Source organism: Akebia trifoliata, chromosome 4 (assembly GCF_017979445.1).
Source record: "Akebia trifoliata isolate Shusen 1 chromosome 4, ASM1797944v1, whole genome shotgun sequence".
NCBI lineage: Eukaryota > Viridiplantae > Streptophyta > Magnoliopsida > Ranunculales > Lardizabalaceae > Akebia > Akebia trifoliata.
Window position 1 is genome coordinate 40,577,265 of NC_141378.1, and position 14,889 is coordinate 40,592,153.

A 14,889-nucleotide genomic window follows, 5' to 3' on the forward strand; every position below is an offset into this window, starting at 1 on the left:
CTTATTTTTAAATATATATATATATATATATATATATTATAATAGATATAAAAATTAGTTCAGTTCTATTATACCTCTAATCCAAAACCGAACCAAATCAATCAGAATTTGTTTTTACAATCTGCACCCGAACCAAACCAAGTTCAATCCAAACCAAGCCAATCCAAAAGCTTCGAATTGGTTCGATTATCAGATTTATTCAATCCAATATGCACCCCTAGCTAATAGTATACATGAAGCCTCTTTGCTCCATCCATCTCTAACTTCAAGAGAGTAATAACTAGCAATTTATAATATAACCCTAACTCCTCTACTATAGCTTCTGTATACTTTGCATTACATCACACCATAAACACGTTTACTTACATCAATACATTATAAAAAAGAGTGATGCTTACAACTAAAGTAAAAGAAAAAAACTCCATTTTATTTTTAGAAGTTTTGTTTAAAATGTGTTTTGTACCATTAACAATTAAAATAATAAAAACTATTGCAAATACACGGGCTTCGAAACCTTTGGAAAGATTTGAGCATCTACATGGGTTTAGGAGTTGTCACCATTCAATTAACGTGTGGATGGCCACTATAAGAAAATATTTTTTTTGAAATCTAGTTTTTGGCTTGTAGTGACTCACATATCCAAAAAATAAGGGAAATTGTCTACATAGAAATCTATGGTAAGGAGATTTGGTTGAGGGACAAGGAAGATGTTACGCACCTTGTCCCACCCATCCTAAGATGGTTACCAATATATGACCATAGGTGATTTTAAAATATTAACTTGATTTTGGAAACAAAAGAAGTTAAGATGAAAGAGAAGAAATCAAACAACTATAGTCTAACTAAGAAAAACTAAAAAAATTGGATTGATGAGCAAGTTAAGACAAAAATGTGCTGGTTGAAAATTTTAGTGAGCCATGGATTTTGGTGAGAATCCATGGGGATTTCACCTTTTTTGGATCTAAAGGTTCCTTTAAAAGACCTATAGTCTAGTTTTAGAAGAACAAAATAAGGTAATGAGCAAGCTAAATGGAAATATGACTTGCTGGAATTTTTATGAACCTAGGATTTTAGTGAGAATCCATGTGGATTTCATCTTCTTGAATCTAAAGGGCTTTTAAGGGGTGTGTGCTCATTTGGAAGCATCTTTTTGTTGGTTTAACCTTTAAGAGGTATCCATGAGTTGGACACAATTATGGAAAGACTAAGGACCTTATGCATGCAATGTGTCCTTTAGGGACTGTTTTTCTTAACTTAGAGAATTAGGTGTAGATCTAGGTAGATCCACACCTTTGACCCTTAGCTATTTTAAAGAAAGATAAAATGATATGTGTGCATGTTGTGTATGCATGTAATAGACTTAGAAAGAGAAAATTACCTCCAAAGAGGGATTACTCTCTAGCTCTTAAGTCATTAGCAAAAAGAAAATGAAACAAAATTCTATTATAAGAATTTAACTTGCAATGGAAAATAAGAACTTATCTAGAACTTTAAAACTTGCAAGAATGTAAACAAAACAAAATCTATTCTAATGCTCTTGAGAGCTTATTGAGGACTTATAGGAAGAAATTGTCTCTAAGAGGTTTTCCTCTCTTCCTCTCTTCCTCCAAGCCTTACAAGCATAAGTCTAAGATCTACATTATTGTAAGTAAAGAAAGAATGAATGAATATAAATTTACTTAAATGTAAAAGAAGGGGATAGATAGAAGAGGGAGGCTTAGAAGTGTTAAAATGGAGGGTTTAACTCCACTTGGGTTTTCTTCTTCTTCTTTGTTGGAGCTCTTTAGAGGTTTGAGAATGGATTTTTATAAAATTTTGATAGGCTAGAGAGCTTCAAGGAGCAATATGGATAGAATTTTAGATCCTTCTCCTTCATTTTGCCTTGAATAGGGGTCCTAGTTATAGGAGTTTGGGAGACAAACTTGTCCCAAATCATGGAGTTCTCAATATTTGCAATAAAATCTCTATAGAAAATCCAAATGACCTCTACTCTCCTTGGACTTAAAGGTCTTTCACTCACCTAAGGTTTCATCAATCATGATGATCAAAAGAATAGGATTGTAAAAGGTCCTAATTTCTAGAGAATCCTTTGAGGAGAGTAGAAGAGTCTTAGGTCTTTGGCTTTTAGTCAAATCCTAGAGTATTAGACTAGATGGCATGTAAATATGGATGAGGATTTTGGGTATTAATGTCATCTAACTCAACTAATTCTTTAAAAACCTAGGATTAGTTTAGTCTTTTCTCACAAATTCTAGAAAAATCTATGGGTTAGGCAAAATTGTCAAAACCTCTATAACTTGGTCTAATTACATTGACTCTTCTAGGATTGAGGATAGAATTAGGAGGCATAAATGTAAACTACCTCGATTATGTTCTAACAACTTCAGGTTAGGATGGTAATTACACTCATGTGGAGACCAAATTGATCAAGGGTCTATGTTAGAAGAAAATGAGAATTTACAAGAAGACCTTGATGGTGGGTATATTATGAAATTAAACTATGAGTAAAAAGATAAAAATGAAGGCTTTCTAGAGGGAAAAATAATTAAAATGAGGATTAAAAGGTAATTAAACCTTAACAAATTCGCATGCACATGGGGCCTTCTAACTACCCAACAAAATTGGACTTAGGTGACCAGTGGCCAGTGCAAAATTTCCTTCTGGTTGTTGGTCACCTCCATACCATGTAAAAGAAACCTTCTAGCTGTTGGTAACCTTTGGCCAGGTTAAAACAATAAGAATGGCCGTTGGTTACCTCCATACCAAGACAAAATCACAATTGTAGTTTGTCTGTTGGTTCAACGTGGGGTCCTTGTGATCATTTGAAAATCTACATGAGTCAAATCCTTTCTCGAAATGTTTTTGATGCCCTCAAGCTCAATCTAAGCAAAAATGGGGTGTCTACAATAATGATTTAAAAAACAATAATAAAGAGAGGTGGCATTTTTTACATTTTAAATACATTCACTTTTTAAACACATTTTTTTATTATTATAAAATATAAAAGAACTCATTTCTTTTATGACTAAAGTTAATTTTTGTGGCCTCATGGTTGTTTGTCATTTGGTTCATAAATGTTGTTCATTGTAGGATTTGATGATTATGTATTAATGTTATGATTATTTTTTCAATAGTGTGTTATTTTGCTCAAAAGTTAACATCATAAAATGTATAATGATGTGTGGAAACATGTTATATCCATATATAGTCAATACTCAATAGTGTTTTTCTTTTTTCTTTTTTTCTATTCAAAAATATATTGGAAACATTGAGGAAAATGTCTAATGTATTATATATATATTACATTTTTCATAACAGTACTATACTATTTCTTTTTTATAGGTATCATTTTTTTCTCGATTCTTTCCCCTTTTTAGGAGTTTTCCCTTGCCGTTTTAAACCCATATTTCAACTTGGTGACTATGCTTACAACTATGACACCCCAACATTCAAACACACGGAGCTACTTGCTAAGACACATGGCAGACATCGAATGATTAAGATGGTGAGCCCCCTCATGCACAGGTGGCATGCATTGAATAGGATACCAATTTTTAGAACCTAGATTTTTCACCTTCAAGTCATATATTTCCATGAGATTACAAATGTCGAAGTGGATTGTTCTTGTGAGGTTGATCTCCATGGTATGGACATTCAATCAGTGGGTTGATTTGTCTCACATGATTTTCATGGGGACTCTAGCACCAAGAGTAAGAATAAGTGTAGATTTAACTAGACTCATATGTGCATGTCAAGCAAACAAAAAAGAGTGGGAGATTAAAATATAAGTATCCGCTCACCTGGAGAACAATTTTCAACCCCATAACTGTGGATTACACTTGTCAAACTATTGTCTATATGGTGCAGTAAATGCGATATTCAAATATAGGCAAAAGATAGAAACATCCCATCTCTTTAGTACTAGTGTCCATTAGAATACCATTTTTAACAACATTTTCTAGAATCTTGAAACCAGTTATGACTATGCAAACTATTAGCACTAAATTACAATTAGTTTGGCTTCTAGTAAAACTTTTTATTGGTAACAAAATTTTGATTTAAAAGGAGAAATGGGACCAAAAAATCCCATTACCCAGGATGAAGAAAAAGAAGTGAAGTGTCTTGCTAGCTACAAAAAGGCCAAGCTATACAAGGCATAAAAAAGTTAGACATGCCCAGATACAATATCCGCCCGTGTAAATACCAATCCTCAAATCAGAAGCCCTTAACTTTATAACTGAAGAAGATAAAAAATAACTCAAAGTTATGATCTTCATTACAACAAAGGTGACAACGTTGTAAGTTGGAAAAATGTATGGGTGCTACAACTGCAAACTGGTGGTAATAAAACCATTCCATTGACTAGAGGGTCAATCTCCCCTCAACTGAGTAATGAATTTAGAAATCTCATCAAAATGTCCTCTCCAACCAATCATTTTTGTTCCAAAGGGACGCAATCAAACTCAAGGCTAATGTGGACCTAAAATGGCAAGATTTCATATAAAGATTGGAATAAAATCTAAACATGACTTTTGTAGTTTCTCCTATTCTAAAAGGGGTCCATCAACCACACAACAAAAAATAGCATTACTCCTCATAGCACTTGTGATGGGATGAAGAAACTTATTATTTATGTCTCATTTTTTTCTTTTGATGGGTAAGCTGGACTTGAACCCATGACCTCAAAGTTGCTTTGCAATGTGTTAAACCAACTTAGCTATGTAAGCCCAATATGTATTTCCCATTACAACCATCTAAAGCTTAAGTTTTATCACAAACTAATCTATTCCAACCTAGTAAGCTTGGAGAACCAATTTTTTATTTCAATCCTCTTGTTGATACTTTCTAGGGGGCCCAACATTTTCCTTATCACCTTAAGTTATTTCTTCAAGAGCAAAACCTATTTGGCGATTGACCAAGCAAAACCTCCTTTTTCATTCATGTAATTTTCTCATTCTAAACTTTTAACTTCAAATGAAACATGTACCCCAGTTTTGCGGTCCAATGAAATCACCCACCAAATGGTAATAAGCTAATAAAATTTCAAAGAATGTGCCACATGCTCTCAAATTAGAATGGGAAAGGGCGCAATGAATCACTCAATCATCAAGAAATAAAGTGTACAATCTAAAGCTACTAAATTGTCCAATATTACCTATCAAAATAAAGAAAAAACTATCAAATAATAAGAATCTAGTTCGGTTCTCTTGGCTTACACCATGTGAAGCAGCAGCAGCCATCAAGAAGGAGATTCTACCCACAAGTTTTAATGAAAACACTCATGTTTGTCTGAACAGAAAATCTGATCAAGTTGAAATCACCATTAAAGCAAATTGTCCCAAGGACAGTGAACAACATTGAACTGTTTCAAAAAATATGAATGTGGCCTCATGTTTGTGGGACCATAAAAAAGCTTAAGAATACACAACGAAATATATCTTCATTACTTCTACAAGAGACATAAACTGAAAAGACCCTTTCAAAGATTCTATGCCAACTTTGTTATCCATAGATCTAACTTAGTTTCTTGCGGTACAACTACATCTATCTTCCACTTCTTAATGAAGCTTCTCGTAATGGACCTCCTTTCCTTATTACCAAACCTCTCAAGTTCCAAGAAACCAATCTCAAGTCTCAACTTCTTTTTAAATATGGCCCTTCCCCTCCCTACCCTTCATCCGGCTTCTCTTCTCCCCTGAGCCCCATAGTTCTAAATCTCAGTATGGACGAGATAAAGAGTTTAATTCGATTTATAATTATTTAGTAGCCTATATATTCAAATAATTGTAATTCCTTTATAAAATACAATGGATTAGAAGATGCTTAGGCACAATATCATATTTCATTAAGATAATAAATATTTAATTATTGAAAGTTAATTATTTTTATCAAAAATTTCAAAATATCAGACAAGTCATATTGGATGAGTGATTGTGAAGGACGATGCAAATTAGAATATCCCACTCGTTCTTGAATCATATCAAGATGAGTCTCCTTGGCCTCGGACGATCTTTAAAACCACGTTGAGCCCCCAAGTCTCCATCAAACTTTATCTTCCAAAAAGGTTAACAACCTATAAACAATTCTCCAGTATCTATCCTTAGTTATGGCCTTTCTACAATGCAACTATATATCACATACGTCCAACTTCTAGTGTGGTAATTGGGATAAATAATGAAAAAAAAAAAAATAGGGTCTTAATGTTCAAATAGTCTACAATAAAATGGGGAAAATGCACCTAAAACCTAAACCTCGGTGAAGTAAACCCTCGAAATGATATTAGGGTATTTGATCTTTACGATAAACCCTAAACCTCTCACCAACAAATAAGAAGAAACTAAAGAAAGATAAATTTTTTAAGTAGAAAAAATAAATCTAGGGTTTTGTTTCGAAGTTGAATTGTAAAGTGAGAAGAAATTGGGGACAAACTGGAATTTTGGGAGAGATTGAGGTTCTCTTGAGAGGAAGATAATTCTTTGAGTGGTTTGTACACTTTGCAGTGAAGAATCTATGATGAACCCTCGATTCTGAGATTCTATGATGTTAGATGAATTAAAGATGCACCTCTACATTTTGTTCAATATTAGAGATACACCCGTGTTTTCAAACTGTAATATATGATCCCTCTAAAATCTAAACATTGAGTATAAATGAATTTGGCGGCATATTTTTAGGATTGTTATATATAAAATGTCCTTGGGACAAGTAGTATTGGAATTTTATCAAGTTGGTCAAAATTAGGATGATTTAAACATACCCCTCCATGTTCTTATAAAAATGTTTAGATATCCTCTTTGTTTTTAAACAAATGATGTGTTGTTGTTGATCAATTGTAAAAAGTAGAGACTAAATTTTTTTTTATGTTACCTGGTCTTGATCCTTTTGACTTTTATCAGAACTTTAGTAATATTGTTATCTGACATACAAGACAATAATAATTGAATTGAACCGAGGCACAGATTTAATTATTCTCTTTTAAGGTGTTTCAAGCCTCTGCAAAATTTCATAAGTGCAAGCAGAATAATGGCACGACACCCCCAAGATATAATGGCCTAATATCAATTAAATTTTCTTTTGTTTACTGCACCTTAGATAGAAATCCAAATTCACACCCAAAATCTTTACCTAGAAAAAATGGATTTTTAATTCAAGAAAATAGAAAAGAAAAAACTGATAATAAACTTGAGCATAGAAAAACCATAAAGAAGAAGATCACTTGCAGAAGAAAGAAAGAATGGAGAGATCTATTTTCCTTTAGGAATTAAGTTTGAATATATAGAAAATAGAATTCTAAACGGGTAACATAATTTTAATGCCTTAATTAGCACAATCTAAACGACTAGAAGAATTATTAGGAGCATTAAGTCCAAATGGTAAAAAAAATATTGTAATATCAAACAATAAAAAATAATTATTTATTACAAAATGTAATTCGTAATAAAAAGATAAGTAATTAATGAAAAACACATCACCTCACCTCACCGCATCGATCCGACTCGACTCGACTTGGTGCGCGCCTGTGTGTGTGTGTGTGTGTGTGTGTGTGTGTGTGTGTGTGTTATTGATTTAACTCGGTGTAAAGTTTCCCCCCTTAGGGAAAAAACTTGGGTACCCCTTGTATCTCAACCCAAAAGCTCTACTCTTGTTTTTAAAAGGAAAACATCATCCTTATCTTCCATCAATGTACTATACCATTAATAAAGTTAAAGAGAGAACAAAGTACTAATAGTACCACTAATAAATTATAATTTTTTTTTTTATTATTAAAATATCTGCGACAATCCCCCACTTAGTTTAATCAACTAAATAAAATAATTGGGCAAAGATAAAATAATATCATGCTTAAGTGAATGTGTCATTTGACTTGAACCTTCACATAGTAATAATATGTTCAAAGTATAAGAATTAGAGTGACTAAGTCTTGAACTCAAATTCTTAAAAATACAAAGACCACATATTACACAACGCTTCTAAGTGTGAATTTCACTAGCCAACACATTACGGCAATATGTTTTATCCTAATAATAATGAGTGCTCTAATGAATTAGTCTTATTCTCATAGGAAATGGCTCCACTTCCACACTCATATAGGTAGGTGAGTTTATCAAGAGTACTCTTATAATTATGCACCACACTCAAAAAATAAGTTATAGACTTTATTAAGAATTTAAAAACTCGTCATTATCTACACTATAAGATTTCATCGGTAAGACTATCTATGGTGCCTTTGCAGCTCCCCACTCAATAATGAGTTATAATCATCATTAAGAGGTACATAACTCAATTTTATGATCGCTACAAAACATATCATGCACCTTAAAATAATTAGGATGAACTAAGAGTAAAACTCTATTTTGTGCATGACTTCCACTTATTACTTAACTTAATGACATATTTTTCCCTTTGAACCTGGTTCTTGGGATCTCTAGTTCCCAAGTAGGGTTTCTATCATTGGTAATTTATTTATGAACTTAAGTTCCATCCCTTTCAATGTACTCTTAACTATTTTCCTTGCTAAACCTTTAGTCAAAGGATCTGCGAGATTATCATCAAATCTCATAAAGTCTATCTTTATGATAACATATGCTATCAGTTCTCTCACGGTACTGTGTTTGCGATGAATTTGTCATGATTTATCATTATAATAACGATTATGTACTCTCACTATGACAGCAGCACTATCACAATGAATAAGAATGGCTGGAACAAGCCTATCCCAAATTGAGATATCTAAAAGTAGACCCAAAGCCAACTTGCTTCTTCACCTGCCATAGAAAATACTGTCAATTCTGTCCCCATTGTGGATTGAGCAATGATAGTTTTTTTCATTGACTTCCAAGAAACTACTCTACCACTAATGTTAAATACATATTCACAAGTTGCTTTTGAGTCATCTGAAAGGGTATTCCTATCAGCATCACTATATCCCTCAATAACAGTGGGAAACCTTTGATAATTAATGCCTAAACTGCGAGTTTTCTTCAATTATATCATTATCTTATTTATAGCATTCTAATGTTTTATACTAGGATTGCTAGTATATCTACAAAGTATTCCTATGGCATAAGCTATGCCAGGTCTAGTACAATCTTTAGCATGTCTGAGGCTCTCTATAATACTTACATATTCCTTTTGGTTCACATTGTCACCTTTATTAGGATATAACCTAACACTTGGGTCAAAAGGAGTACATATCGATTTACAATCATAACAATTGTATTTTCTAAAAATCTTCTCAACATAATGAGACTAATCTAGAGAAATACCATCAAGAGTTCTAGTTATTTTGATTCCTAATATAACATTGAGCTTTCCGAGATCTTTCATATCAAAATTTTGAGACAATAACACCTTAGTCTCCCTATCTATCTCTAAGTTAGAACCAAATATTAGAAGATCGTCTACATATCAACTAATCAAAATGCAAGTTATTCTCATATTTAAAATAGGTACATTTGTCACTTTCATTGATCCTAAATCCATTCGAAAGAACTACTTGATCAAAATTTTCATGCCATTGTTTTGAAGTTTGTTTTAAACCATACAACGACTTGATTAGCTTACAAAATTTATGTTTCTGATTAGGTATCTCATACCCTTTAGGTTGATCCATGTAAATTTCTTCTTCTAGATCTCCATTAAAAAATGGTGTCTAAACATCCATTTGATGCATAACTAAATTATGAATCGCTGCAATAACAATCAACACTCTAATAGATGTAATCCTAAAGACGGGAGAGTAAGTATCAAAGAAATATATATTTTCTCTTTGTCTAAAACTTTTAGCTACCAACCTAGCTTTGCATTTGTCAACTGACCCATTAGGTTTAAGTTTTCTCTTTAAAACTCATTTACACCCTATGGGTTAACAATCTGGAGGCAAGTCCACTATCATCCATGTCTTACTGGACAACAATGATTCCATCTCATCAGAGATAGCTTCTTTGCAAAAATCTACATCTGGAGATGACAAAGCTTTTTTGAAAGTAGAATGATCTCCTTATAAAGTGGAGACATGAAAATCCTTTGCTATCCTAGTCCTTTTACTCTTTCTATGTTCAAAACCAGATTTTCTAAAATCTTCAACACTATGTTCTATAGTTATAGATTATGGTGATACTTCTATTCTAGGAGGTTGAGTACACCCACTATTTCTAGATTTAAACATAAATTTGTCTTAAAAAACAAAAAAAATCTGCATTTAGAGACTCTATAATGACATTGTTAGAAATGTCTAAGAACCTATACGTTTTACTATTGATAACATAACCTATAAATACACACTCTGAAACCCTACCACCAAGTTTAGGTCTTTTAGGATCAATTAACCTGACATAGGCTAGGCATCTCCAGACTCTAAAATACCCTATGTTGGGTTTTCTACCCTTCCAATGCTCATAAAGAGTTAATTTAGTTTTTTAGTGTGGTACTCTATTAAGATAACGGACTTTTAAGGGTGCTTCTCCTCATTAATTATTGTGTGCCCCAAAACTAATTAATAAGGCATTTACTAATTCTGTAGAAGTCCTATTTTTGCGTTCACCAACTCCATTCATCTATGGAGAATAAGGTGTCGTAGTTTCATGAATAATTCCTAGAGACTCTAAAAATTTACCAAATCCTACAAAATGATATTCCATTCCTCTATCAGTTCTAAATCTCTTAACTTCTGCTCCATGTTGATTTTCTACTTCTAAAATAAAAAATTTCATGAATGATAGACCCATTACAAATCAGATTTCCTTTATTTGATACATAAGTTTATCCAAATTTTCTACATCAAATTGGCTTGGATTTGATCTGGTTATCGGATTAGGTGGATGCTAATATTGAGATCCAATAAAATCCAATCCAACCCTCATCGGATCGATTCTGGGTCTAATTCAATCTAGACCTGATCCTTTGACATCCTTACCAACTATGGCTGCCAGGATAAGATCTGAAATCTGATGATTTAAGTTATGGATCAAAGATTTGGGATTGGATAAGGATTTTATCTTTTAAGAATTTAATTTGATAACATATTAAATCAGTATGGATCAATCATATATCCATTTATGAAATTTCTTCATATATTGTATGACAAGTTTAATTTTATCTGGTTCGGATCTGTCTGATCAGATCTGTATATTTCGGAGAAAACCTGATCCGACAATAATTCAAAATAATTCTTTACAGAACAGTTGATAGCCCTAGCTAAAACGAACACTTAAAACAAGTCAGATTAGTCAAAAGATTGATAGATGATGATCATCGATCAATCAAAATAAATAGATGTCACCATGTGATGGAATATGGTGCAAGTGTGCAATAATCATGTTGATGCTTTCTTTGACCGTAAACAAAATGCTAATGATATTGGAATTATTAGTGTGGCAGTAAACAAAATTACAGTAAATCTTAATTAAAAATTAAAAAAAAATTCATTTTTCAAATAATAATTGTAATAATAAACCAGATTCTTGTTACTTGGGAAATTTGATTTATACTCGAGAATCTGATTATTGTTCATAGTCAGATTTTAGAATCCAATGCTTCGTTTGGATTTTGAAGTTACTCTCAATGGAATCAGAAATCAGTGAAAATTCAGAAATAAGGCAGAACTTGTTTCTTACAAATTTGAATTTCGTTTAATGTGCTTTTGAACTTTGATATATAATATAACATTTTTCAAATTTAGAAATAAGGTGAAGAAAATGCGATTTTTGACTCTCAATTCTAAAATCAGTCATTAGAAATAGCTAAAAGATATGTGAGAAATCAATTTCTATAATTTGATTTTGAAAATTTGAAAAAGAGAATATGGATTCAAAAGCAAATAATTTAAATCAAATGTCCACAAAGTTTAACTTATTTGATTAAAATAATTTAGTGGCAAGAATATTTACCTTTCAAGATATAGAAAATAATACGCAGTTAATCTGTCGTTGCCCATGTGTTGACATTGTTGACAACCAGCGCCAATCCATTGAATGGCTGAAAGACATGCCAAGGAAGACACCTTGGCCTAGCCAACATGTCAGACCCTTGGCCTTAGACAATTTGAGATGTCCTCTGCCAAGGTTGTAACGTCTTGGATGCTTTGTGGCTCAAATGTTCCCATGATTAAATGATTAAGGTCTCATTTATGTTCATTCCTTAGTTAATAAGATAGGGATAAGACAGTAAAAAAGATTGGGTGTGCATCACTAAATCAAAATTTAGATTGTGTCTCCCTTGATATAACACTCGTTCAAACAATATCAATTGTAGTTTACAATTATGCTTAGGCTTGTATAAAATCTTAAACTCAAAAAGTAGAAATCTAGCAAAAGAAAACAAACAAATTGGAGTGAGCTTCTATTGGCATTCCAACTTTTACTTATTCTCAACTATTCACTTTCATCTCGTGTGGCTTGGCATAATTCTATGTCGATCCCCTCAACATTTTGATGATCGCAATTACCTCCCTTATAATTATGTAACGGGCTCACTTACCCTCTTTTGTCTACTTGCCATCAAACTAACGCTTAAGATAAGATTTTTAATTTTACTATTTTACCCTTTTTATAATGTTGTCTTTTTCGTTAATGAATTTTTTTTTTTATTTTTAGATGAGGCCATTTTTATTTTATTTTTTTTTAATAAAAAAAAATGAAAAGGATAAAATAGGAGGGTAAACTAGTAAAATGACCTTTAAATACAGATTCCAATACTTGTTAAAAATGAATGAGAGAAAGAGAAAGAGAGAGCTCGCATCAGACTCTCACTCTCTCATTTAGGATTTTGTGAAGAATAATGACTTTTTGATCCTCTTTTGACACGTGCTCCATATGACCCCTGACTTGGCATGTGCTAGAACCATAAATTTTTTCCTATAGATACACAATTGCACATATTTATGGGGATGTATCGTTATGTATCCTAAAGGAAAAATTTATGGTTCTAAAAAATGTCACATCAAGGGATGTGTGTAAGAGGTGCGTCATAACATCATGACTCTTTTGTGAAAAATTAATGCTAGAGTGACCCTAGTGGGGGACACACTGGGGATATTTTAATGTAGTGGCGTGCACATGTTCGTAGATATGTTTTACTCGTATCTTGGAGAGATGCATCTATGGGCATACACACGCCACCATGTCAAGATGTCCTTCGTTGAGGTCACTTTACTACGACTCTTTGTAAAATCTATCTCTTTCTCTTGAATCCAGTCGCCTCTCTTTTTTTCTCATTATGAAAATGAATATTATTCCAACATTTCATCTAATTAAAATGTGTCATCCTAAATAGTATTAAACCTATGATAAAAATTAAACTTATAGGGTTCATACTATGTCGGGTACCACATGTGCTCGAGAGATTTGGGAGATGGTGCTTTAAGAGACGAGTTGCCTCGCCCTGCTAGTTGGACCTAGGATTAGCTACAATCGTGGTTTAAAAAAAAATAAAAAAATAATAGTATATAAAAATTTTTGCCATTTTATTGGGAGCCTAATAGTTCACCATCATCCCATTCTTTAATGTAGACTTTAAGGTTTGATCTAAGACTATCATCGGATGCTTATCGATTTGGATACAACAATATCCGAATCCGAATCCGAAATTTTTATTTGATATCCGAATTCGAATCCGATAGAAGTTCTAAAACTCTATTTGAATTTGAATCCGATTATCTTATCAGATATCAGATAATATCCGATTAGAATTAAAATAATTTGCATATAAAAAAAACATAATTTTTCCTTATCCAACTTATTTTTCATTATTAGAAAAAGAACTTATTATATATTATATTATTTATATAATAATAAAATAAAATAAAATAATATATATCATATATTATTAGGAATCAAATATTATTAGATTCGAAATGTTAATATCTGAATCTATATTCGATAAGGATTAGAATATATAAAACTATCCGAATTCGAATCCGATATATGAAATTTTCGAATAATATCTGATTTTTTTAATTCAAATTCGAATCGGATTTGAATTTTTGACTATCCATTGACACCCCTAGTCTGGTATGCAAAACGAGTGATCCACACCGCATAAGAAAGCTGTACAGTCAAATATTTGACCTAACGCTGCACTTGCTACCACTATCTGATCAAGAACTAGTGATACCAATAAAGTGTCATAGTTTTAAAACTCCTCGAGATAACTCAACTTGATTGAATTTCAAGGTGACTCAGCCCCCAAATTTGGTGTTCTTATATGAGAAAAATTAAATATCTCTTAATTATTTTAAAAGACCTTTTTTTTTTTTTAATATTTATAAAATTAATATATTTTTGTTTGACTTGTTCAAGTTTACTTGCAAGTTTTACAGTTGACTCGACTAGATAAACATTTGAGTTTAAAAATTATGTTTTATTTATATAATAAATATTTAAAGTCTTAAAAGAATTAATTATTTTAATCAAAATCTACAAAATCCCAATTGACTTAGTTTAGTTTTACTAGCTCGGTCGAGATTTGCAAAATAACTTCCAAGACATCTCGTTTATCTCAGGAGATGATGTGAATGTTGAGATGCCTTGTCTATTTTACAGAAAAATAGATAAAATTTCAATGAATATACAAAATGTATTTTTTTTCAGGGGTGGAGGTGGGTTCTTACCAAAACCCATCATCTTCAACCTCCCAAAAAAACTCAATCTTATTCTTGAGATTTGAATGTAGAAGAACATAAAATTTATGGTGAAGGATTAAAATGTAGTCATATTTGATGATTAAATTATCAAATGTGGGATCAATCCATAAGTTAAAAACCAATCAAACTCGAATACGTAGAGAGTGGGTAACATATGGAGCCAATTATATACATAGACACATTATCAGTCTGTATAGCATAAGATTATGGACTACACACACTTATACAATAATAAATAAAGCCATCAT